General features: G+C 45.4%; 1 long non-coding RNA gene across 1 annotated transcript in view; it reads left to right on the top strand.

The window, feature by feature from the left end:
* LOC122941449 overlaps positions 1 to 27,349 on the top strand; it is a 97,470-nt gene that overhangs the window by 23,086 nt on the left and 47,035 nt on the right. The window contains exon 2 of the long non-coding RNA XR_006390451.1: positions 23,995 to 24,098. This is a non-coding gene — a long non-coding RNA (uncharacterized LOC122941449). The remainder of the gene's footprint in view (positions 1 to 23,994; positions 24,099 to 27,349) is intronic.

Genomic DNA, 27,349 nt, shown 5'->3' with positions numbered 1-27,349 from the left:
TAACACCCAACCACCACCCCCAGTACCGTTACAACAAAGCAGGCCGCACATACGATTTAAAACGCACCGACTCCCATCGCCCAATCCTCCTAATCACTTCTTCACTGGCGCCCAGCCTGGCGGCCTCAGTCGCCGCACCAATCCGGAACGAATGACCAGAATAATCCTTGACCGGCACCCCCAACACCCTCAAACATTTCCTAAAGACCGCCAGAAATTGAAACCTAGACAAAAAGGAACCATCCTCATGCCTGAGGAAAGGAACCCCATCCCTCTCTAGGCCCGCCCCATAAGACCGCACCGGGCACATACTACACCCCGGCACCGAAAACAACATGAAACGGCGCCCCCTGCCCTCCTGATCCGTTTTCGACCTGCGAATCCGGACAGACAACCTATCCCCCATCAACTCGATATCCTCACTCCTCAGCCCCCCCCGCTCGACGGACACTGTCACACACCAACTCCCCCAAGCGAAAGGCGCCAAAAAACGCCAACGCAAACGCAGCCCTAAACAGCCCCAACTCCCACCCGGAACTGCAAATCCCACTCAACTGGTCACCCATTCGCCCCAACAACTCAAAAGACACCGGCCTCCGACAATCCGGCGCCCTGCCCGCGCCCCTCCGCCAACCCTTCAAAACCTGCCGGACCAAAAATTCCTTAGTCAAATCCCGCAGCCCCCGCAGCCGAAAACTGAACGCGACCCCTGCAATAAAATGGTTCACCTTTGACACCGACCACCCCTCGCCCTTCAGCTGCCCCAACAACATCAACAACCTCACATCCCCATCCCCGCCCCCAGCCCCCCCAAGCCCCGTTCCAAGACTCCCAGATCGCCCACGCCTTACCATATTCCCTCCACGTACCCGGACTCAACGAATCCCTCAACATCCCCATCACTTCTCCTCCAAGATCCCCCACAGCCACGACGGACACTCCAGACCCTCCGCCTCCGCTTCTGGCGCTAGAAGCCGGAACCGCTCCCACTGCGAACGAGAAAGAGAATCCGCCACTGAATTAGACACACCAGCCACATGCTCCGCCACCACCCACACATTAATCGACAAGCAGCGCAACACAAAAAACTGCAACAGCCGCACCACCGGCGGAGAAGATGCGGACAAACCGTTGATAGCCTGAACCACCCCCAAATTGTCGCAATGAAAGTGCACCTTCCTGTTCCCCAATATCTCCCCCCACAACACCACCGCCATCACAATGGGAAAAAGCTCTAACAAAGCCACATTCCTCACCCACCCCCGACTGACCCACAACTCCGGCCACACGCCCGCGCACCATTGCCCCTGGCAATAAGCCCCAAAACCCACCCCCCCCCCGACGCGTCAGTATATAACTCCAACTCCACACTATCACACAATTCCTCCATCACCAACGACCTACCATTGTACTGACCTAAAAACTCTGCCCACACCCTCAAATCCCCTTTCAACTCCTTACGCAACCTGATAAAATGATGCGGCGCTGACACCCCCGCCGTAGCCGCGGCCAACCGTCTACAAAAAATCCTACCCATTGGCATAATTTGACAAGCAAAGTTCAGTTTTCCCAACAATGACTGCAACGCCCGCAACCTAATCTTCTCCCCCCCTATGGCCCTGTCAATCTCCACGCAAATCCACCAACTTATCCTGGGGAAGTCTGCACTCCATCCTCTCCGTATCTATAACAATCCCCAAAAAACACAATTCCGTCACCGGACCAACCGTCTTCTCCCGCGCCAACGGTACCCCAAAACGCGCAAAAACTGACTGCACCGTGTGCAGCAACAAAGAACACACCCGTGAATTCGCCGCCCCCAAACACAAAAAATCATCCAAGTAATGGATAACGGATGAACAACCGGAAACGTCCACCACCACCCATTCCAAAAACGAGCTAAAAGTCTCAAAATATGCACATGAGAGAGAGCACCCCATCGGCAAGCACCTATCTACAAAATACTCCCCATCCCAAAAATAGCCCAACAAACCCATGCTCTCCACGTGCACCGGCAGCAAACGAAAAGCCGCCTCCACATTAACCTTAGCCATCAACGCCCCCCGCCCCAGCCGCATCAAAGGACGTATAGACCACCGAACAAAGTTCAGGAGCTATACCATCATTGACCGACGACCCTTTCGGGTAAGACAAGTGATGAATGAGCCAAAACTTATTCGGCTCCTTCTTCGGCACCACTCCCAGCGGAGACACCCTCAACCCCGGGATCGGCGGTTCCTTGAATGGACCCGCCATCCGCCCCAACTCCACAACTTCTCCGTCACCACATCCGCATGAACAAGCGCAGACCTAAGATTCTTATGAACCATAGGCCCTGCCGTAACAACCGACGGAATCTGAAAACCAAAACTAAAACCATCCCCCAACAAAACAGCCGCAACCCGATCCGGGTACCTATCTAGAAACCCCTGCATCTCTTCCAACCGCACCGGCGTCCGTCCCTTTTCCAGCACTATCCCCCCCCCCCCCTATTCCTGCCTCCTTTGAAGCAACGGTTAGCGCCATGGGCCCCTCCACACCCCGTGCACTCGTGCTTAAACTTGCACTTGGCCCCAAATCTGCAATTTCCTTTGTTAAATAGGAAACACAACCCCTTTGCCGACGCCGCTGCCAAGGCACCCGGGGATGACCCCCCGGACTCCCCCCGAAAGGACTGCCCAGCCCTGGGAGGCGCCGTCACCCTCAACCACAACCCAATGTCCTTATGATCCCATCGGATATCGGGCCTAACCGCCTTCCGCTGCCGGAACTGCTCATCATACCGGAGCCAACCCATACCCCCATAAACCCTATACGCCTCCCCAATTGCGTCCTGGTAGCAAAACAGCGCCGAACAACAATCCGGCGACCGCTCCCCAATGACACTCGCCAATATGGCAAACGCCTGCAACCAATTAGCAAAAGTACGCGGGATCAATCGATGCCGCCGCTTATCCTCATCCTCCTTCTTCCCCTCGTCCTTCTTACCCCTATCCAGGTTAAACCGTTCCAACGGAAGCAGCGAGAATATCTCCACATACTCCCCCTTCCAAATCTTCTCCCTCACCTCCTGCTTCAAATGAGCCCCCAACGGCCCCTCAAAGCAGACGTACACCTCACCGCGCGCCCTATCATCCAACCTCTGCACCTCCTCCTCTCCCCCCGCCTGCGTTTCCACTGACACCGACCCCCCCACAACCCCTGGCGACCCTGCCACGGCCCCCGGTACCACCCCCCACCCCGGCAACGGAGACCCCGCACCAGCCCCCATACCCGATAACCATCCCGCCAAACCCCCCAACAACTGCCCCAAACCCCTACCAAACTCCCCCATGGACCCCTCCCCCCAGCAACCGGGAAACCCTGCGCTAACATGGAGCCCCACGCAATCTCACCAGGCACCGCGGGCGCTGTGACTCCCGCTGCCGCAGATCCTGACTCCCGCCGACCGGACACTTCACCGTCATGGATCCTGGACGTCGACGGCTGTTCATCCCGGACCACCTGCACGACCCTCTGCACAACACTGGACGGGCCCGGGCAAAGGCCTCGGCGCCCCCCACGGCAAGGGGATCCTCATCCGCGCTGCTCCCATCTTCTCTGGACCTGCGCCGGCATCCGTCACCACCCAGCGCAGCCCGAGGAACCACGACGTCGTCCAGAAGCCGAGCGGACCGCCTGCTTAAGGAGGGACAGGGCCGGTCCGCCGTTCCCGGTCCGGAATCCACCAGCACAGCCGCAGGGAGAGGGGGAAGGGGCGTCCCGCTCCGCTCAGGGCCCCGCCGCGTGACGGGATTCCTCCCGCGGCGTGAGCGACTCGCAGAAGGCCGAGCGGCCGCTCTCCGCCGCGAAGGGTCCACAGAGGGGCTCCCTACTCGGCGCCGGGCCCGTGGGGTGACTTCAGGGCTTAGGCGCGCCGGCGGAACACCACGCTGCGGCCGGGCAGCCCGAACTGTGGGGGTAATCTCAGGAGCAGGGGACACCAGACAGGCACCAACCTGCTCCTGCAGCCAGCCAGGCCCCCGCACCAACATGGCATCGACCGACAGGACAGGCGCAGACATCTTGCCGTCCGTTTCGCTCCCCTGGCCGCACTGCACACCGCTCCGCCCACTTCCTCCTTCCCTGCTCCGGCCGCACCCCCCGCTGCCCCGGCAACTCGCGCCTCAACTGGATTCCGCCCCCCGCACATATTAACCCTTACCTCATCTTTCCCTCGCCGCCACGCCTCTTCATGCGCGTCCTCCCCCACCGCTGCGCTCCTGTCCGGCCTGACTTCTTATACCAGCTCTTCATCTACATAAAAGTAGACCTAATGCCTGAAGCACATGCAATATGTCTGCATTTATGAAGAAGTTTTAGAACTGAAGTTGTAAATGCCACAGTTATCATAAGGCCTTATGCACACGACAGTTGTGTTCCGTTCCGCAAAATGGGGTTCCGTGATCTGTTTTTGTTTCCGTGTGTCTTCCTTTATTTTTGGAGGCTCACCAGACATGGAGAAGGAAAGTAAAAAAAAAGTCTAAGTCAAGTTTGCCATACAAATGATAGGAAAAAAAAACGGACACGGACGACAGTCTTGTGCGCCTCTGGGTTTTGTCACGGACCGGTTTCCGTGAAAAAAAATAGGACAGGTTATATTTTTTGGACGGACTGAAACCACGGATCACGGACGACAAACGGTGCATTAGCAGAGTTTTCAACTGACCCACTGAAAGTCAATTGGTCCGCAGAAAATCACGAAAAAACGGAACAACGGACACGGAGTGAAACAACGGTCGTGTGCATGAGGCCTAAAGGAGACACCAAAGACTATATAGAACCAATACTGTACATCCTATTTTTGTACAGCTGGAGTAAAAGTTCATATAATCATTTCCGCAGCCTAATAATCAGTTCCTTATCTTTTACCTAATGTCAGCAAATTGCAGAATGTAACATAGTAATCCTTATCAGTACCAGCCAGATAATGTCAGTTGCTAATGTGGTTGTGTGGTTACGACTGTAAGGAATCGGTAAAAGATATCAGTAGTGATGTCTACCACAGGTAAATAGACATCTAGCATCTTCTGCAATTTTTTTTACTTTTTCCCCATGTCGCCAATCGTTCTCATGTAGGTGACAAACTTTTAGATATAAGATATGTATTAGCTCTGCCAAATAGTTCATTTCTGTCAATATGCAAGACACACAGAGGGTCATTTATGAAGCGGAAATATGCCTAAATTAGGCATATTTCATTCTCATTTAACATTTTCTACACCTGTTTCAGGCATAGAAAAAGGTCTAAATGTAAGACAGCGGCGCTGGATACGCTGAAGTTATGAAGAGGCTTTAACTCCTTAAGGACCAGCCCTGTACATCTACAGCGCTGGTGGACGTGACTTAAGGACCAGCGCTGTGCGTGTACAGCGGGCTGATCGGGCGGTTGCAGGTGCTGCGCCTGCCCAATCAGAGGCAGGGGTCCAGCAGTCACTGACAGCATGACCCCGGCTGCATAACACTCTAAAAACACTGATGCCGGCTTATTAACCCCTTGTATGCCGCGGTCAAAGCTGACTGCAGCATGCACGGGGTTTGCGAAGGGTACACATGCCCTCCACTTTCCCATCGGGTCCCCACACTGCAGTGACGGGGACCTGATGGCAGAGAAGGCAGCCCAATGCCTCCATAAGCATCAGGGCTTGCCTTCTATGGAAGCCTGTGAGATCCAGCCCTTAGGCTGGGTCTCACAGACAGGCTGTCAGCCAATGCATTACACAATGTATTGTAATGCATTGCAGGGGGATCAGACCCCAAGAAGTTGAAGTACCAGAGTGGGACAAAAATAAGCTAAAAAATAAAAATGCCCCTTTCCCAAAATAAAAACACATAAAATTGTAAAAAAAAAAAAAATACATATTTGGTATCACCGCGTTTGTAACGACCGGCTCTATAAAAATATCACCTCACCTTTTGTCACGTTACATCACTAAAAGTGCAACACGAAGCGATCAAAAAGGTGTATGCTCCCCAAATGAGTACTAAATGAGACACTAAAATAATGATTTTTTTGTTTCAAAAATGCTTTTATAGTGTTAAAGGTAAAACATTTTTTTTACATATTAGGTATGGCCGCATCCAGAACAACCTGCTCTATAAAAATACCACATGACCCAGCCTCAGGTGAGCACCGTAAAAAAAAAAAAAAAAAAAAAAAAAAAAAACCTACCTAAGTCAATCAACCAAAAAAAAAAAAAAAAAAAAGGCTCTCAGAATATGGAGACACTAAAATATAATCTTTTTTTTGTTTAAAAAAAGCTTATATTGTGTAAAACTTTAATAAATAAAGTATACATATTAGGTATTGCCGCGTCCGTAACAACCTGCTGTATAAAAATATCACATGAGCTAACCCCTCAGGTGGTGTCACACCCTGCCCTGTGAGTGATCTGAGATCTGTCACACTTGCTGCACGTGAATCTGACAGATTGCTTTGTTGTGGCTTTGGGCAGGATCCCACCCACTCACAGGTTCTGCTCATTTGTTAGTTAGTTAGTGATGCTATTTATATCTTCCTCTCACTATAGCCCTTGCGGATTATAGTTTCTCCAGGAGTTCTCTGCTGGTGTTTGGTGGATCTCCTGTTCCCAGTTCGTATTTAGTTGAAGGGAACCTGTCACCGGAATTTTGTGTATAGAGCTGAGGACATAGGTTGCTAGATGGCCGCTAGCACATCCGCAATACCCAGTCCCCATAGCTCTGTGTGCTTTTATTGTGTAAAAAAAAAACGATTTGATACTTATGCAAATTAACCTGAGATGAGTCCTGTCCCCATTTGCATATGTATAAAATCTCTCTTTTTTTAACACAATAAAAGCACACAGATGGGGACTGGATATTTCGGATGTGCTAGCGGCCATCTAGCAACCCATGTCCTCAGCTCTATACACAAAATCCCGGTGACAGGTTCCCTTCCAGTCCTCCTTCCTTCCTGTTGTTTGTACTAGGTAGGGTTCCTTCATCTTGTGCAAGGAACCGGTTGTCTTTCCGCCTGCTCCATACCTGAGGGTTTCTATCCGTTGCAGCAGGGTTTAGGGTCGAGTGCATTAACACTTTATCATCGAGATTTGTTCATGTTGGTAGCAAACCTATATATAGCCCAAAATCAAAATCCAGGACCCACACCTTACCATGTCAAAGGAACCAATCAATCAAAGATAATAGGTCACTCAGTATACAAAAACACATGTAGAACCAAAGTAATCACAAAATTCCATAATTTTTATTGAAAATCACATAAAAGACATGATTGACACAAGCCACAACACATTTAAAACATAGAAAACCAAGAGGACCGATGGTGTGCTATCGGTGTGTACTAAAAAAGTGCAAGTGCAATATTAGTGGTTGGCCACTAGTAAAAAAGTTGGTATAAGCAAACAAATGCAGCTCAATAATACATAATATCAAAGTTCATCTTCAAATGCATGAAAGAGACACATTGCCATGTGGGTGATGTAACACCACATAAAGAGACTTAAGGCATAAGAGCAGCAGATATCATTAGCACATAAATACTGACCAACCTAACTTCAACACCGCACACAACCACCACCAGTCCACTCCCCAACGCACGTTTAGCATTGGTAGCAGTCAGGGAAAGGCTCAGGGATTTTTAGGAGGTGACCTTTCCCTGTTCCCTAGCTGTGGGGCCTAGCCTGCTGTTTTGTTTATTTTGTTATGTTTGGTTTGCTTCCCTTCCCTCACCCTCTGTGACAGGTGGACACCGTAAAAACAATTGAATAAAAACAGTTAAAAAAGCAATTTTTTGTCACCTTACATCACAAAAAGTGTAATACCAAGCGATCAAATAGTCATATGCACCCTAAAATAGTACAAATCAAACCATCTCATCCTGAAACAAATGAGCCCCTACATAAGACAGACAGTCACCCAAAATGAGCCTGCATCTCCAATAAAGAGATTGAATTGAAGCCTTGAGTATCTGCCGACTGCAATCTCATACACCTTATAAGCGATCCCGGCCAGGGGGGTACCGTCTCTTGAGCTTAACCTGTGGACAGCTCCCCAGTGGAGTGAGTGGAATGTTATTTGTTATTAGTGGTTACTAAATGTTCCGCTTATTTTATTTCTCTCATAACGTTTTATTCTAGCATTTTATTCCTTTTATGACTGGTTTGTCTTATTTAGCCGACATGACTAACCCCCACTCTGACAGAAAATTTATTTCAACTTCCTATATATACAAAAGAGTCATTTAATTGAATAATGAGCATTTAATTTTATGCACTTGCTATCCAATTTGGGGAGTGGCGCTATGTGTCGATATAGGTAATTTGGAATCAAACAGCTTCATTGGTAATAGTCGAGACCACTGCTGGATTATATTTCTTTTGAAAAATAAAATAAAATAAAAAATTATATATATATATACACACACATACACATTTATTTTCCTCTTTTTTTTTATTAAACCCTGATTTAAGCGTATAGTACCCACTTACGCTATCCTTCAGCCACCTTCCCCTTCTATGTTACAACATAACCTAAAAAAGGAAAAAACACACTTTATATGAGAATGAGTCTTTGTATCATTATTTCTAGTTCCATCACTGGTGGCGCCCTGGGGTTTCTTATCTTCAAAGCAGAAGATTTTGTTTAACCCCCTCTTCCATCTTTTTTCTTAGTTTTTCCCTTATGTAACTTAAAATTATCCCAGTGAAATCTGCCCTCAAAAAAACATAGTGTTCCTTTCCTTCTGCGCCCTGCCATGTGCTCATACAGCAGTTTACAAATCACAAATGGGGTGTTTCTGTAAACTACAGAATCAGGGTGATAATTTAAATATTAAATTTGTTTGGCTGTTAACCCTTGCTGTGTTACTGGAAAAAATTGATTAAAATGGAAAATCTGCCAAAAAAAGTAAAATTCTGAAATATCTACATTTTCCTTTAATTCTTGTGGAACACCTAAAGAGTTAACAAAATTAGTCAAATCAGTTTTGAATACCTTGAGGGGTGTAGTTTCTAAAATGGGGTCATTTTGGGGTGGTTTCTTTTATGTAAGCCTCACAAAGTGACTTCAGACCTGAACTGGTCCTTAAAAAGTGGGTTTTGGAAATTTTCTAAAAAATTTCAATATTTGCTTCTAAACCTCTAAGGCTACTTTCACACCTGCGGCAGTGTCATCCGGCAAGCAGTTCCGTCGCCAAAACTGCCTGCCGGATCGGCAAAACGTATGCCAACTGATGGCATTAGTAAGACTGATCAGGATCCTGATCAGTCTTAAAAATGCCTGATCAGTCAAAAAAATGCATTGAAATGCCGGATCCGTCTTTCCGGTGTCATCCACCCAAACGGATCCGGCATTTATTAATTTCACCTTTTTTTCGGTCTGCGCATGCGCAGACCAGAAGGACGGGTCCGGTATTCCGGTATTTTGAATGCCGAATCCGGCACCAATACATTCCTGTGAGGAATATGGTTTAATATTTACTGTCAGCTATGTGCTCACACCCCCATTTGCTACCAGATAGCAGAGGTAGTGAACTCCACAGGAGGGCCCTGCTTCAAAGCCTCAGCCCTGATTGTCATTTGAGTCACCTCTTGGCATGTTCATCAGTGTACATGCAAAATAAGTTCCCACCCCCCAGCCACCTGAGTGTCAGCTGGCAAGGAACAAAGCCCCAGGGGTCCAGGCTTCAAAGAGGCCCCAGGTGGAGAATGTCACACCAGTTTGGAGCCAAGCTAAATCTTGCAGTAAACCCCCCAGCAGGAGGTATCAGCCCTGCCAGGATCAAGGATACCTTCCAGACATGTTGGCACCTACATTTCATAAGAGATGATGAATTGCCCGGCCATCACAGGCGCAAACCGGATACATATTTGTGTCCCGGTGGCCACGATGTGCTTTATTTGATGAGGAACTGCCAGAAAAAGAAGATCTCCATATCTCCCCATAGAAACCACATAACAGTACCAGGTTTGGACTCTACTTGTAGCCAGAACCCAGGCAGGTCTGTTGGTCCCAGAACCATCTCCCTGTGACCCTCTAGTATGGAGCTATGAACCCTAAAGGGTTTTGTGGGTCATCTGCTGCCAGCCAAGAAGAGGGGGAGTGGACCCCTCCCTAAGGCCGAGAGGGGCCGGCTACAGGTTAACCCCTTAAGGACACATGACGTATCGGTACGGCATGTTTCCCGAGTCCTTAAGGACACATGACGTACCGGTACATCATGTGTTGTTCCGATCACTGCCGTGCGGCCGGCTGTGATCGGAACAAGGTGCCTGCTCAAATCATTGAGCAGGCACCTCGGCTAAATGCGCGGGGGGGTCCCGTGACCCCCCCATGTCCGCGATCGCAACAAACCGCAGGTCAATTCAGACCTGCGGTTTGTTGCGCTTTCTGCAGTTTCTGATCGCTGCGGTCCCTGACCGCGGCGATCAGAAACTTTAGTGTGGCGAAAATATATATTTATCACCCCCCCCCTGCACCTCTGAATGATTTTAGCCCGGTGGGAGGTGCAGGGGGGGGTGTTGCGGGCGGTGGGGGCGGTGCGGGAGGCGGGCGGTGCGGCAGGCGGGATCGCGATCCCCCGCCCGCCTCCCATTGAATAATCGTTGGTGTACAGTGGGTATACCAGGGTGCCAGCACATTGCTGGCACCCTGGTATAAACGGCTGACATCGGTGATGCGATGTCAGCCGTTTAACCCTTTCCATACAGCAGGTCCGTACGGACCGCTGTATGGAAAAAGTTAACAGTAAGAGGGAGCTCCCTCCCTCTCCGATCGGGGGGCTGCAGTGCCTTTGCAGCCCCCCGATGGAGAGGGAGAGAGCCCCCAGACAGCCCCCCAGAAGCCCCGTCCTCACCCTTCCCCGTCTGCGCAGTTCTGACCATAACTGAGCAGACGGGGAAGGTTCCCATGGCAACAGGACGCCTGCTCAGGCGTCCTGCTGTCCATGGTGCTGAACAGATCTGTGCTGAAAGCATAGATCTGTTCAGTGTAAGTAAAATACAGTACAGAGCCCTATATAGAGTACAGTACTGTATTATACAGACATCAGACCCACTGGATCTTCAAGAACCAAGTGGGTCTGGGTCAAAAAAAAAGTGAAAAAAAAGGTAAAAATCAAAAAACACATTTATCACTGATCAAAAATTAAAAAAAATAAAATTCCCTACACATGTTTGGTATCGCCGCGTCCGTAACGACCTGATCTATAAAACGGTCATGTTACTTTACCCGAACGGTGAACGCCATAAAAATAAAAAATAAAAAACTATGATGAAATTGAAATTTTGTCCACCTTACTTCCCAAAAAAAGGTAATAAAAGTGATCAAAAAAGTCGCATGTACGCCAAAATTGTAACAATCAAACCGTCATCTCATCCTGCAAAAAATGAGACCCTACTTAAGATAATCGCCCAAAAACCGAAAAAACTATGGCTCTTAGACTATGGAAACACTAAAACATCATTTTTTTTGTTTCAAAAATGAAATCATTGTGTAAAACTTACATAAATAAAAAAAAGCGTACATATTAGGTATCGCCGCGTCCGTATCGACCGGCTCTATAAAAATATCACATGACCTAACCCCTCAGGTGACCACCGTAAAAAAATAAAAATAAAAACGGTGTAAAAAAAGCCATTTTTTGTCATCTTACGTCACAAAAAGTGTAATAGCAAGCGATCAAAAAGTCATATGCACCCCAAAATAGTGCCAATCAAACCGTCATCTCACCCCGCAAAAAATGAGACCCTACTTAAGATAATCACCCAAAAACTGAAAAAACTATGGCTCTTAGACTATGGAGACACTAAAACATTTTTTTTGTTTTAAAAATGAAATCATTGTGTAAAAATAAAAAAAATTGTATACATATTAGGTATCGCCGCGTCCGTGACAACCTGCTCTATAAAATTACCACATGATCTAACCTGTCAGATGAATGTTGTAAATAAAAAAATAAAAAACGCTGCCAAAAAAGCTATTTCTTGTTACCTTGCCGCACAAAAAGTGTAATATAGAGCAACCAAAAATCATATGTACCCTAAACTTGTACCAACAAAACTGCCACCCTATCCCGTAGTTTCTAAAATGGGGTCACTTTTTTGGAGTTTCTACTCTAGGGGTGCATCAGGGGGGCTTCAAATGGGACAAAAAACCAGTCCAGCAAAACCTGCCTTCCAAAAACCGTATGGCATTCCTTTCCTTCTGCGCCCTGCCGTGTGCCCGTACAGCGGTTTACGACCACATATGGGGTGTTTCTGTAAACTACAGAATCAGGGCCATAAATAATGAGTTTTGTTTGGCTGTTAACCCTTGCTTTGTAACTGGAAAAAAAAAAATTCAAATGGAAAATCTGCCAAAAAAGTGAAATTTTGAAATGGTATCTCTATTTTCCATTAAATCTTGTGCAACACCTAAAGGGTTAACAAAGTTTGTAAAATCCATTTTGAATACCTTGAAGGGTGTAGTTTCTTAGATGGGGTCACTTTTATGGAGTTTATAATCTGGGGGTGCATCAGGGGGGCTTCAAAGGGATATGGTGTAAATAAACCAGTCCAGCAAAATCTGCCTTCCAAAAACCCCACGGCTCACCTTTCACTCTACGCCCCGCTGTGTGGCCGTACAGTAGTTTACGGCCACATATGGGGTGTTTCTGTAAACAGCAGATCAGGGCAATAAAGATACAGTCTTGTTTGGCTGTTAACCCTTGCTTTGTTAGTGGAAAAAATGGGTTAAAATGGAAAATTAGGCAAAAAAATGAAATTCTCAAATTTCATCGCCATTTGCCAATAACTCTTGTGCAACACCTAAAGGGTTAACGACGTATGTAAAATCAGTTTTGAATACCTTGAGGGGTGTAGTTTCTTAGATGGGGTCACTTTTAGGGAGTTTCTCCTCTAGGGGTGCATCAGGGGGCTTCAAATGGGACATGGTGTAAATAAACCAGTCCATAAAAATCAGCCTTCCAAAAACCAAACGGCGCACCTTTCACTCTACGCCCCGCTGTGTGGCCGTACAGTAGTTTACGGCCACATATTGGGTGTTTCTGTAAACGGCAGAGTCAGGGCAATAAAGATACCATCTTGTTTGGCTGTTAACCCTTGCTTTGTTAGTGGAAAAAATGGGTTAAAATGAAAAATTAGACAAAAAAATAAAATTCTCAAATTTCCTCCCCATTTGCCAATAACTCTTGTGCAACACCTAAAGGGTTAACAACGTATTCAAAATCAGTTTTGAATACCTTGAGGGGTGTAGTTTCTTAGATGGGGTCATTTTTGGGTGGTTTCTATTATGTAAGCCTCGCAAAGTGACTTGAGACCTGAACTGGTCCCTAAAAATTGAGTTTTTGTAAATTTCTGAAAAATTTCAAGATTTGCTTCTAAACTTCTAAGCCTTATAACATCCCCAAAAAATTAAATATCATTCCCAAAATAATTCAAACATGAAGTAGACATATGGGGAATGTAAAGTCATCCAAATTTTTGGGGGTATTACTATGTATTACAGAAGTAGAGAAACTGGAACTTTGAAATTTGCAAATTTTTGCAAATTTTTGTTAAATTTGGTATTTTTTGGTGCAAAAAAAATAATTCTTTTGACTTCATTTTACCAGTGTCATGAAGTACAATATGTGACGAAAAAACAATCTCAGAATGGCCTGGATAAGTCAAAGCGTTTTAAAGTTATCAGCACTTAAAGTGACTCTGGTCAGATTTGCAAAAAATGGCCTGGTCCTTAAGGTGAAATAGGGCTGTGTCCTTAAGGGGTTAAGAGACATGTGCCAGAAAGCAGGCGGGTCTTTCTCTGAAAGGGGGTCACATCGTGCAAATGTGTTTGGAGAGACCTGGAAACCGCTGACATCACCGCCCCCCCCCCCCCCCCTTAACCCTGTTGTACCCATATAATCTGCATCTGTAACCTCAGACCACTGTATATATTCTCTGTCTTCTACAGTCGTGGCCAAAAGTTTTGAGAATTACATAAATATTGGAAATTGGAAAAGTTGCTGCTTAAGTTTTTATAATAGCAATTTGCATATACTCCAGAATGTTATGAAGAGTGATCAGATGAATTGCATAGTCCTTCTTTGCCATGAAAATTTACTTAATCCCCAAAAAATCTTTCCACTGCATTTCATTGCTGTCATTAAAGGACCTGCTGAGATCATTTCAGTAATTGTCTTGTTAACTCAGGTGAGAATGTTGACGAGCACAAGGCTGGAGATCATTATGTCAGGCTGATTGAGTTAAAATGGCATACTTGACCTATTAAAAAGGAGGGTGATGCTTGAAATCATTGTTCTTGCATTGTTAACCATGGTGACCTGCAAAGAAACGCGTGCAGCAATCATTGCGTTGCATAAAAATGGCTTCACAGGCAAGGATATTGTGGCTACTAAAATTGCACCTCAATCAACAATTTATAGGATCATCAAGAACTTCAAGGAAAGAGGTTCAATTCTTGTTAAGAAGGCTTCAGGGCGTCCAAGAAAGTCCAGCAAGCGCCAGGATCGCCTCCTAAAGAGGATTCAGCTGCGGGATCGGAATGCCACCAGCGCAGAACTTGCTCAGGAATGGCAGCAGGCAAGTGTGAGCGCATCTGCACGCACAGTGAGGCGAAGACTTTTGGAAGATGGCCTGGTGTCAAGAAGGGCAGCAAAGAAGCCACTTCTCTCCCAAAAAAACATCAGGGACAGATTGATCTTCTGCAGAAAATATGGTGAATGGACTGCTGAGGACTAGGGCAAAGTCATATTCTCCGATATAGCCTCTTTCCGATTGTTTGGGGCATCAGGAAAAAGGCTTGTCCGGAGAAGAAAAGGTGAGCGCTACCATTAGTCCTGTGCCATGCCAACAGTAAAACATCCTGAGACCATTCATGTGTGGGGTTGCTTCTCATCCAAGGGAGTGGGCTTACTCACAATTTTGCCCAAAAACACAGCCATGAATAAAGACTGGTACCAAACAGCCTCCAACAATCCAACAACAGTTTGGTGAAGAACAATGCATTTTCCAGCAGGATGGAGCATCGTGCCATAAGGCAAAAGTGATAACTAAGTGGCTCGGGGACCAAAACGTTGACATTTTGGGTCCATGGCCTGGAAACTCCCCAGATCTTAATCCCATTGAGAACTTGTGGTCAATCCTCAAGAGGCGGGTGGACAAACAAAAACCCACTAATTCTGACAAACTCCCAGAAGTGATTATGAAAGAATGGGTTGCTATCAGTCAGGAATTGGCCCAGAAGTTGATTGAGAGCATGCCCAGTCGAATTGCAGAGGTCCTGAAAAAGAAGGGTCAACATTGCAAATACTGATTCTTTGCATAAATGTCATGTAATTGTCGATAAAAGCCTTTGAAATGTATGAAATGCGTGTAATTATATTTCACTACATCACAGAAACAACTGAAACAAAGATCTAAAAGCAGTTTAGCAGCAAACTTTGTGAAAACTAATATTTGTGTCATTCTCAAAACCTTTGGCCACGACTGTATATTGTGTTAAATCTAGTGTGCCCTTAAGGCGATTAAATATATACTTTAATCTTGTGCCATCTTGTATCTCGATCACGAATCCCCACGTCTGTGTTTTGGCCTAGTTATAAGCTACCGCGGGTTGGTTTCTCACTCTATATAATCCCGTTAGCCAACTGGGCTTATATCAAACGAGAAGCTGGTGGCAGATTTCCCGGGCTGAGACAGCGCTGTTTTCACTGCGGCAGTGAAAAGGCTCTCAGCTTGTTGCCTCTGTGCCCACGTGGACAGGAGGTGCGCGTGTGTAAACTGTACCAACCTGACCTTACCTGCGCCTCCCGGAGGGCGTAACGTCAAGTTTTTGGTAACCAGGGACACTACCGCGTCTCGTGAGCTCGATGTAGTTGACATCAAGCAGGCACCGAGGTGTGGTATTAGTCACAATTCCTATGGAAAAAAAAATGCCAAATCCGGCATTCAGGCAAGTCTTCGGTTTTTTTCACCAGTTTCGCCAGTTTTCTCTTGCCTGATTAGTCAAAATGACTAAACCGAAGACATCCTTATGCATCCTGAACGGATTACTCCATTCAGAATGCATGGGGATATACCTGATCAGTTATTTTCCGGCATTGAGCCCTTTTGACGGAACTCAGTGCCGGAAAAGAAAAACGTTAGTGTGACAATATTCAAGCCTTCTTAACATCCCCAAAAAATAAAATGGCATTCACAAAATGATCCAAACATAAAGTAGACATATGGGAAATGTAAAGGAATAACTATTATATGAGGTATCACTATCTGTTTTAAAAGCAGAGAAATTGAAATTTGGATTAGAATTTTTCCAAATGTTTTTGTAAATTTGGTATTTAAAAAAAAAAAAAATGAAAATATTGACATAAATTTACCACCATCATGAAGTACAATGTTTCACGAGAAAACCCATCTCAGAATGGCTTGGATAAGTAAAAGCATTCCAAAGTTATTACTACAAAGTGACACATGTCAAATTTCCAAAAAACAGCCTGGTCCTTAACCACCTCACATCTGCCCATAGGATATAAATGTTTAACTCTGAATGGACGTTCTGGAACGTCCATTCAGAGATCGCAGCTGCACGCTAATCGTGCAGCTGCAGAGCGGGTTGCCCGCTGTCAGTGACAGCAGGGCAACCCAGAGAGAAGGCAGGGACAGTTCTCAGGTGTCCCTGCCTTCTAGATCGCTGTATACACAGTGCTCAGTGAGCGCTGTGTATACAGATCAGGAAGAGCTATGCGCTTCCTGTACTGGCCCGGTGGTCATGTGACCGCCAGGGCCGGGAGAGTGCAGGAGCTGTTGGGTCTTTCACAGACCTTGATCTGCCCTGCACTGAGGCTGTACAGCACAGTATAGTGCTGTACAGCCTCTCTGGGAGGGGGGGGGGGGTATATCCCCTGTAATTGGGGCTGACATAGTAGGAGAAATCAATAGTGAAAAAAACGAAATCAAATGTTCTCCAGAGATCTTATATGACCTTATGGAGGACACAAAATTTAAAAAATAAATAAAGTGTTTTATTTAAAAAAAAAAAGTAAAAAAAAAAAATCCCCCAATTAAGTAATAATTTTTTTTTTTTAAATTAGGAAAAAATAAAAAATAGACATATTTGGTATTGCCGCGTCCATGACGGCTGGCTCTATAAATATATCACATGATCCACCCTGTCCGATAAACACGATAAAAAATTTAAACGGTGTAAAACTCTCAGAATACGGAGACACTAAAACATGATTTTTTGTTTCAAAAATAAATAAATGAAAGTATACATATTAGGTATTGCCACGTCCATAATGACCGGCTCTATAAAAATATCACAGAACTAACCCCTCAGGTAAACACAGCCAAAAAAAGTGTCACCTTACATCTAAAAGTGCAACACCAAGCGATCAAAAAGGCGTATGCCCCCCAAAATAGTACCAATCTAACTGTAACCTCATCCTGCAAACAATGAGCCTCTACCTAAGACAATCGCCCAAAAAATAAAAACAAAAACTATGGAGACACTAAAATATAATTTTTGTTTAAAAAAATGCTGTTATTGTGTATTTTATTAAGTAAATAAAAAAAATATACGTATTAGGTATGACCGCATCCATAAGAACCTGCTCTATAAAAATATCACATGACCTAACCTCTCAGGTGAACACCGTAAAAAATAATATAATAATACCGGTAAAAACTGTGTAAAAAAAAAAAAAAAAGCCATTTTTTGTCACCTTACATCACAAAGTGTAATAGCAAGCGATCAAAAAGTCATATGCACCCCAAACTAGTACCAATCAAACAGTCATCTCATCCCGTAAAAATTATACCCGACATAAGACAATCGCCCAGAAAAAAATAAAAATATGGCTCTCAGACTATGGAGAAACTAAAATTATTTTTTGTTTCAAAAATATTATTGTGTAAAACTTAAAAATAAAAAACAAAGTATAGACATTAGGTATCGCCTTGTCTGTAAGAACCTGCTACATAAAAATATCACATTACCTAACCCCTCAGGTGAACACCGTAAAAAAATAAAAAGTGTGTCAAAAAAGCCATTTTTGTCACCTTACATCACAAAAAGTGTAATACCAAACGATCAAAAAGTCATATGCATCCTAAAATAGTACCAATCAAACAGTCATCTTGTACCGAAAAAAATTCCCCCTACATAAGACAATCACCTAAAAAACTAAAAAAAATATGGCTTTCACAATGTGGAGACACAAAAAATTTTATTTTTTAATTCAAAAATGCATTATTATGTAAAGCTGAAACAAAAAAACAAAAAAAGTTGTCATATTTGGTATTGTCGTGTCCATAACAACCTGCTCTATAACAATAGCACATAATCTAACCTGTCAGATGAACATTGTAAATAACAAAAAATCTGTTTAGCAAAATCTGCCTTCCAAAAACCATATGGCGTTCCTTTCCTACTGCGCCCTGCCGTGTGCCCGTACAGCAATTTATGACCACATATGGGGTGTTTCTGTAAACTACAGAATCAGGGCAATAAATAGAGTTTTGTTTGACTGTTAACCCTTGCTTTGTTACTGGAAACAATGGATTAAAATAGAAAATTTGCCAAAAGAGTGAAATTCTGAAATTTCATCTTTATATTCCATTAACTCTTGTGTAACACCTAAAGGGTTACCAAAGTTTGTAAAATCAGTTTTGAATAGCTTGAGGGGTGTATTTTCCAAAATGGGTGACTTTTTTAGAGTTTCTACTCTGGGGCGCATCAGGGGGGCTTGAAATGGGACATGGTGTCAAAAAAACTGTCCAGCAAAATCTGCCTTAGACCTCATGCACACGACCGTTGTGCGTTTTGCTGTCCGCAAACCGTGAATCTGCAAAACACGGATGGCAATTTGCGGAATGGCACAGACAGCCTTTAATATAATATTAAATAATATAAAATAATATATATGGAGCAAAGAGGCTGCAGCGCTCACTAGAACATTGCAGTCTCCTCAAACAGCTGATTGTGGGGGTCTGACTCCAGGCACCCCCACCAATCTCATAATTCTCTGAGTACAGATTTGATAGATGTTACCTCCAGTCCTATGTAACACCCCACATAACACCGTAAACTATTGTGTTATGTGGGGTGCTACATAGGACTGCATGGAACATCTACTACATTATCTGTACACAGAAAGTTAGCACTGTTATCTAGGCTGTTACATAGGACTGCAGGTGACAAATGAAAATGTTAGTTGCTGAATTTAAAATACATACCATTATGATAAAAAAAAAAGACTTTTAGAAGATGAGACGCAGGTCACAGTAGTGAGTTAGCTCTACATATAGGGGAATACAGCACCACATACCTGTTACCTGGGGTCATTTATTAAACTGGTGTAAAGTACAACTGGCTTAGTTGCCCATAGCAACCAATCAGATTCCACCTTTAATTTCCAAAGGCGCTGTCAAAAATGAAAGGTGAAATCTGTTGCAATGGTTAACTAACCCAGTTCTACTTTATACCAGTTTGATAAATTACCCCAAAGGTCTCTATAGTGTCTACAGCAATTATAATGTCCCCTAGAGTGCCCCCAGTAATAATAGCGACCTATATTGTGCTCCAGGTAATAATGCCTGTATAGTGTCCCCAAAAATAATTTCCCCTAATAGAAACGCCCCCACACTGCCCCACCTAGTAATTTCCCCCACACTGCCCCCACATAGCAATTTCCCCCACACTGCCCCCACATAGCAATTTCCCCCACACTGCCCCCATACAGTAATTTTCCCCCACACTGCCCCATATAGCAATTTCCCTCACACTGCCCCCACACAGTAGTTTCCCCCACACTGCCCCCACACAGTAGTTTCCCCCACACTGCCCCCACACAGTAGTTTCCCCCACACTGCCCCCACACAGTAGTTTCCCCCACACTGCCCCCATACAGTAGTTTCCCCCACACTGCCCCCATACAGTATTTTCCCCCACACTGCCCCCACACAGTAGTTTCCCCCACACTGCCCCCACATGGCAGTTTCCTCCACACTGCCCCCACATGGCAGTTTCCCCCACACTGCCCCCATACAGTAGTTTCCCCCACACTGCCCCCATACAGTAGTTTCCCCCACACTGCCCCCATACAGTAATTTCCTCCAAAGTAATTTTCTCCCACACATAGTAATTTCCCCCACACTGCTCCCCACACAGTAATTTCCCTCACACTGCCCCCACACAGTAGTTTCCCCCACACTGCCCCCATACAGTAGTTTCCCCCACACTGCCCCCATACAGTAGTTTCCCCCACACTGCCCCCATACAGTAATTTCCTCCACAAAGTAATTTTCTCCCACACATAGTAATTTCCCCCACACTGCTCCCCACACAGTAGTTTCCACCACACTTCGACCATACAGTAATTTCCCCCACACTGCCCCATATAGTAATTTCCCCCCACACTGCCCCATATAGTAATTTCCCCCCACACTGCCCCATCAAGTAATAACCCCAGACCCTACCCCCATTAGATAATTTGCCCCCACACTGCCCTTCATTAAGTAATTTGCCCTGACACTGCTATCCATATAGTAATTTGCCCCCACACTGCCATCAAGTAATAACCCGCCACACTGCCCCATTAGATAATTTGCCCCGACACTGCCATCCATTAAGTAATTTGCCCCCCACATTATTAATTGTCCCCCACACTGCCCCCAGAGTACCAATTTGCCCCACACCAGTAATTTGCCCCCACATAGTAGTTTGCCCCCACTGTCCATTCAGTGATATTCTCCTCTGCCCCCCAAAGTTGGCACACACAAAAAAAAAAATCTAATACTTACCTGTGTTCCAGTCAGCACTCACTCGTCGATGGCGCAGGTGCGCTGCGCTCAAACGTCAGTGTGCTGCGTCTGGGCACAGGTGCGGCGCGATGACGTCATCACGCCCGCCTGAGCAGGGATTTTACTACCGCATAGGCTTCAGGCCTACTAGGCCTGAAGCCTAGGGCGGTGATCGGCGGAGGGGCAGGGAACTATGCGCTCCCGTGCCCCGCCGTAGTTTGTCGGTGCTTGGCTCGGCGTTGGGCCCCCCAGCAATGCCGGGCCCGGAGCAACCGACCCAAACTCCCCAATTATAATACGCCACTGGCTGTTAACCCTTGCTTTGTTAGCAGTAAAAAAAATTCTTATTAAAATGAAAAATCATATTCAGTAAACAACTGTTCTACTGCAAAACTGCTGCATCTTTGTCTCTACCACTGCAGGGGACCTTGCCTGGCACCTCACAATTCATCACCATCAAGGACACCCCAAACTACTCAAGCAGGAGAACCCCAGAACCAGAGAGCCCGAAAAGGTAGAAAGGTGCACCCCTCCCATCACTGCATAGCCCAGGGCAGCATAAGAATGAGTAACGACTACAACCACCATTCTTGTTACTATCCCCTGGACAATCTGCAATAATATCCACAAGTGTGGCATAGAGGCATAGATAGAGTTAATGGAGGGCTCAGAGCATTCTGTATATTCATCAGCACAATTCCATCTGCAAAATATATGGTCTGCCGAAATACTCTAAGAATTATACAGTAGGGCTTGAAAGATTGTGAACCCTATAGATTTTTTTATATTTCTGTATAAATGTGACCTAAAACTACAGATTTTTACAGTCCTCAAAAGTACATAAACATAACAAAATCAAACAAATAAGTTAAAATATTGCACTTGGTCAATTATTTATTAAGGAAACTATCCAATATCACATCTGTGAGTGGCAAAAGTATGTGAACCGTTGCTTTCAGTATCTGGTGTGACTCCTTTGTGCCGCAATATCTGCAATCAAACGTTTCCAGTAATTGTTCCTTAGTCCTGAACATCAGCTTGGAGGAATTTTTTTAGCCCATTTCTCTGTACTAAAAAACTTCAACTCTGTTATGTTGGTGGTTTTCTCCCATGAATTGCTTGCTTCAGGCCCTTCCACATTTCTAATAGATTAAGGTCAGGACTTTGACATTCCAAAACTTTAAAAAGCATCTGTCAGCAGATGTGTACCTGGCTGAAACTGGCTGACCTGTTGCACGTGCACTTGGCAGCTTAAGGCTTCTGTGATGTTTTCACTGCCTTGGACTGTCAATCGACGTGCAGAGGAAGCAGAAGGAGCAGAGCCTCTAGGTATATCAGTAACACCCCCATGGCTCCTTTGCATGTATTAAAACATAATTTTTCCCTGCAGTACGGGCACATATGAACATAGGACCAACACAGATAACTTTAGTTGTGCAACGGGCCGCCTCCCCCCAAGGCCCTCTATATCGCAACCCAGGTTTATTAGGAATGCTGAGTGGTGTAGGGCAGCCTAAATGTCTCTTTATGTGTGTCACGGTGCTCCTACCTAGATAACGCTGGACCCCAGGCTTTGGCTCCGAAGCAGTAAATAGGGGGGAATAATTGAGGGATGTGGAAGAATAACTGAGTCCAGACTTTGAGATGAAGTTCAATGGCAGCTTTACTTGAATAAAGTAAATGCTTTGTCTTGGTCCCAGCAGGCTTTAGCTTTAAGCTGGCAGGCAAACTCAACTCTTCTACATCGGTTTCTCTCACTGCTGTACTGACAGGCTGACTGGATAACTCATCTTTTTCTTCACTCTGTAGTCTGACTTATCTTCAGCCGAGGAACTAATCTCCTGGCTCTTGAGGCTTTAGGCTTTTGCCTCCATAGCCAGCAGAGCTTAGGGTGCTCTGGCTGGCGTGGGCATGTCCAGCAGAGACGTGCCCCTGCACACCCCTCCTCTGTCTAGGGAAGACTAGACTAAAACTGACTCCAAATGGTCCCCACCCTTCCTCTGTAGCCCACTTCCCTACAGAGGGCTGGCGTTAGAATGGAATGGTAAGTTACATTCTATCTAAGTACAGCTCTGCCGTGTTTTCTGCCACCTGCTGGTGAACCAGGCATATTACATGACCATAACAGTTGCATAGAGAGATTATAGATATGCACATTGTGGAGGACCTGGACAAAATCATAGATTACTTTTTTTTAGACCATTAAAGACCGTAGTAAAGTGCAGAAGTGGTAACACCACTTTTTCGGCACTAAAAAGGCTGTAAAACAGCCCAGGAAAGGGCTAGAGGGCTGCAGGTAAATCTCCTGCAAACAAATGTGGATAGGGAAATGAATTAAAATAAAAATTAACCAAATATCAATTGGAGAGAGGTCCCATAGCAGAGAATCAGGCTTCATGTCACCCACCACTGGAACAGGCCACTGTCAGATATTTGGGCCCCGGCACCCAGACAGAGTTCCCATAGAGAATCAGGCTTCATGTCATAGCAGAGAATCAGGCTTCATGTCATAGCAGAGAATCAGGCTTCACGTCATAGCAGAGAATCAGGCTTCACGTCATAGCAGAGAATCAGGCTTCACGTCATAGCAGAGAATCAGGCTTCACGTCATAGCAGAGAATCAGGCTTCACGTCATAGCAGAGAATCAGGCTTCACGTCACCCACCACTGGAACAGGCCATTGTCAGATATTTAGGCCCCAGCACCCAGACAGAGGAGAGAGGTCCCATAGCAGAGAATCAGGCTTCATGTCACCCACCACTGGAACAGGCCACTGTCAGATATTTAGGCCCCGACACCCAGACAGAGGAGAGGTTCATTCAACTTTGGGTTGCCCCGCAATATAACGGCAAAATTAAAAAAAGAGAATTGAATGAAGTGCCCTGGAGTGCAAGAATATATTGTTAAGGGAAGGTAGTTATAAATGTCTAATCTGAAATGGATTCATATACTAGACACCCTGGAGCCCAGGGGTCTTAATAGGGACTTTAATTTGGGGTTTTTTGCCTGATTTGGTGATCCTTGTTTCATACCCCTTTATTCCGTGTATAGAAGCTTTTTTAATACTGTATCTTAAGTTTTGTGCCCAACATGTATGTTGTGTTAGGTTTTAATAGACCACGGTGATAGACACATTTACACATTAACCTTAATTTTTTTTCTCCTTTTCCAGCCTGTGGATGGTGGGTCCCTATGTGTTCCTCCACGCTCTACGCTTATCCTGGTCTATCCCCGACTGTTGAACTCGTGGTACCTCTTTACAGCTACTAGTCGAAGGTAAAGGGGAATCTGGATACCAATTTGGAAGACTGTGGGATGTTATGCCCAGCTTTGAAGGAATTGGGGATGGGTCTGGCTACTCCTGTCTGGAGAGGTGTGTTTGGACTGCCTGCATGTGTGGACACAATCCTGTTCCCATGGCTGGTTGCCATGAGCAGCTGTGGGGCATTTTTTGTGTCCACAATCCCCCTAAATAATGTGACATACGCCACTCCATATATTTGGATATGGAGGTGTGATCTGTTTCTTGGGGCTGAATGCATGGGAACCCCGACTGGGTGTTCAGCCGGCTGTTGCTGGTTGTACCCCTGGAGAGACCATGTTGTCTCCTGGGTGGTCTCTGGCTGATGCATGAGTGGGTGCACTCTTGACCCTGCAGGTGGCTGTTATGGACCACGGGGGTCATGTTTGTGTACCCACATCCCCAAAATAATTGGACACATGTCCAGTCCCGTGGTAGGGACTGGAGCGGTGGCCAGTTTTTCTGGGGTGTAATGGATGTGAACACGGTTGCCTCGGGGGGTGCGCAAGTGGCGGCTGACGATTGTCACCCTGGAGGTAATGTGCTTGATATGATGCATTTACGGCTGGAGATGGATGGATGGATGGTCCATTAAAAACCTCCCGGCAGGTTGACTGACTCCCCCTACTAATAAATGGCTGCAGGTCCGACTGGCCCGGTGTGCCAGATGACATGGAGTGCTTTGTTTTCATTATGGAGCGTCCCTGTCTCCCTGACGACCGGAGCTAGCTGTCCTGCATTGAGTCTGTGTTGAGGGGAGGAGTAATCTCCCCTCCACACAGCAACAGCTGAGGTCACGATAAACCCATTTTTCCTATTGGCTCCAGTCACCTAGCAGAGGAATATTCTCATTTGCTCCGGGAATCGGCAACTAGCGACGTCACCTACGGCCTTTTTTCTTATTGGCCAATGCTGGGGAACGCCTCCGTTGCCTAGGTGCTGTGGCAGGTCCTGGAGCATGCGCGTTGTGAAGGAGGGGACGCCAGTGTCTGGCATGTTACCGGGGATAGCATGGAGATCCTCATACACAGGTGATATATAGGGGAATATGTCGACTTCATCACTTTATATGCTGTTCAATTACTTTGATGACAATGAAGTATTTGTTGAATGTTCAGTTAATTGAATCAGGTTTTGTGTAAATGGAAGTATACTCCCACTGGGGGGCGGAATTATATACACCCATTATTGTATCCACCCATACACACTATTTAAGGCACACTGGGATATCACTCACTGCTTGATAAAGACCAACTGAGGTCGAAACGTCGCTGTATACTGGCTGCTTGAGTGAATAAATCACCACTATTTTCATCATTTACCGGCGAGTGCTGCAGATTATTGAAATGTCTGGATGAGTTGGGACCCCCAGCCAGGATCCCTATCTGCGCGCACCATTTGGCTTGTAAGCCATTTCCTGGTCAGTAACCAAATGAGTGGGATGAATAGTGCTGCCAACCCCTGAATTTTCTTTTCATTGTTTTGCCACATAATTTTGTAGGCATTATAAGTACACTATAAAACAGGGGCCAGCAACCTTCAGCACTCCAGCTTTAGTGAAACTACAATTCCCAGAACACCTCATTCCCTTCTATAGGAGTTCGCGCATGCTGGGAATTGTAGTTTCACAACAGCTGAAGTGTCGGAGGTTGCCTACTCTTGCTATTACTAGGCTCCAGGAATAAAACGGTTTTTTAGTAGTTTACATACGAGTCCTCTGATTTCACATTGCATCTAAGTACTATCTAAGGGTACATGCACACGACATATGTATTTTGTGGTTTGCAAAATACGGACACTGGCCATGTGAGTGGCGCATCCGTATGTTCGATCTGCAAATTATAGAACATTGGTCACACATTCCAGACCGCAAACAACATTCAAGTCCCCCAAAAAATGCAGCATTCACATGGCCAGCATCCGTATTTTGCAGATCCACAGAAACAGCCTTGTGCATGAGGCCTAACAGAACATCTGCAATCCATTTGGGCAAAATCAGAGTCTCATAGAAGCAATCTAACCAGGTTACATCAAGTGATGTTAAAGATCCCCTGTCAACATGAAACCAGGCATACTGCCTCATAGGGTTGATGATGCTAATTAAAATGATACCGTTCTTTTCTCTGTATGTTAAGCGGGTGCAAAGATATCTGCATTATTATTCATATGCAAAGGAGCAGATTCGAGCACTAGAGGCCGGGGCTGAATCCTATGACTACCCATGTGCTCTGCATACTCCCCTACCCTTGATTGATGGGGCTAGACATCAGCATGCTAAGGGCAGAGCTGTGTCATAGCATGTACATATTATATACTCTATTTGCTATAGCCTTACCATGTTCAGAATAGAGGTTTTCTATACTTTTTTTTTTGAATTATATTTATTTATCATTTTCTTCTTATTAAAGCATGACATAGTTAACCATTACAAAGATACATATATATGCCATCATAAATTACAAGCGGGTATCTTAACAATAAAGTTATACACCATTATAAACTACGAAGACATACTCCAATAATTTATCCCCATTCAATTTAGCTTTTAGAAAACCTCATATAACATCCCCCCCCCCTCCCTTCCCCAAGAAAAACCTCCCTCCCTCCCCTCCACCCCTTTTTGGTTGTCTTGGGAGTATCCAAAAGGCCTTTCCTTTCAGTAACCTCTCTTCAGAAACCTTATAGTTCCCTCCCTTGTACTTTTCCTTATTTGTTCATGGCTTCATCTGCCTGGCTTTCTCGTAACTTGTCACCCGTTCACATAAATTTTTCCAGTCCGCCACATTTGGCAGGCTGTCAGCTCCCCATCCTCTGGCCAAGACTACTCGTGCCAACATCAGACCTTTTTCCCATTTTCTTTCACTTTCTCTGTCCCCCCCAATTCTTCTAGTGTCTCCCAGGACTGCAATACTAATCTCCAAAGGGGCCGGTTTCCTTGTCTCTCTCTCAAGGTACTGAAAAACTTGCGACCAATACCCCTGTACAATCGGGCAGAACCAGATCAAATGAACAAAATCGGCCCCCTCCTCTCCACACTTCCAACATTTTGCACCTCCAGTTTTATACATCTTACTCTTAACCCTTGGGGTAACATAGGTCCGGTGAAGAATAAAGAACTGCGTCAATCGGAAACCGCTGGATATTGTGCTCCTTTTAACATTTTTGTATATATTTCTCCAGTCCAAAATTAAGGGTGCCACATCTTGTGCCCATTTCTTTTCACTGT

Source organism: Bufo gargarizans, chromosome 6, assembly GCF_014858855.1.
Source record: "Bufo gargarizans isolate SCDJY-AF-19 chromosome 6, ASM1485885v1, whole genome shotgun sequence".
Classification (NCBI taxonomy): Eukaryota; Metazoa; Chordata; class Amphibia; order Anura; family Bufonidae; genus Bufo; species Bufo gargarizans.
The sequence above is the reverse complement of the archived record's forward strand: the minus strand, read 5'-3'. Positions and strand labels throughout refer to the sequence as shown.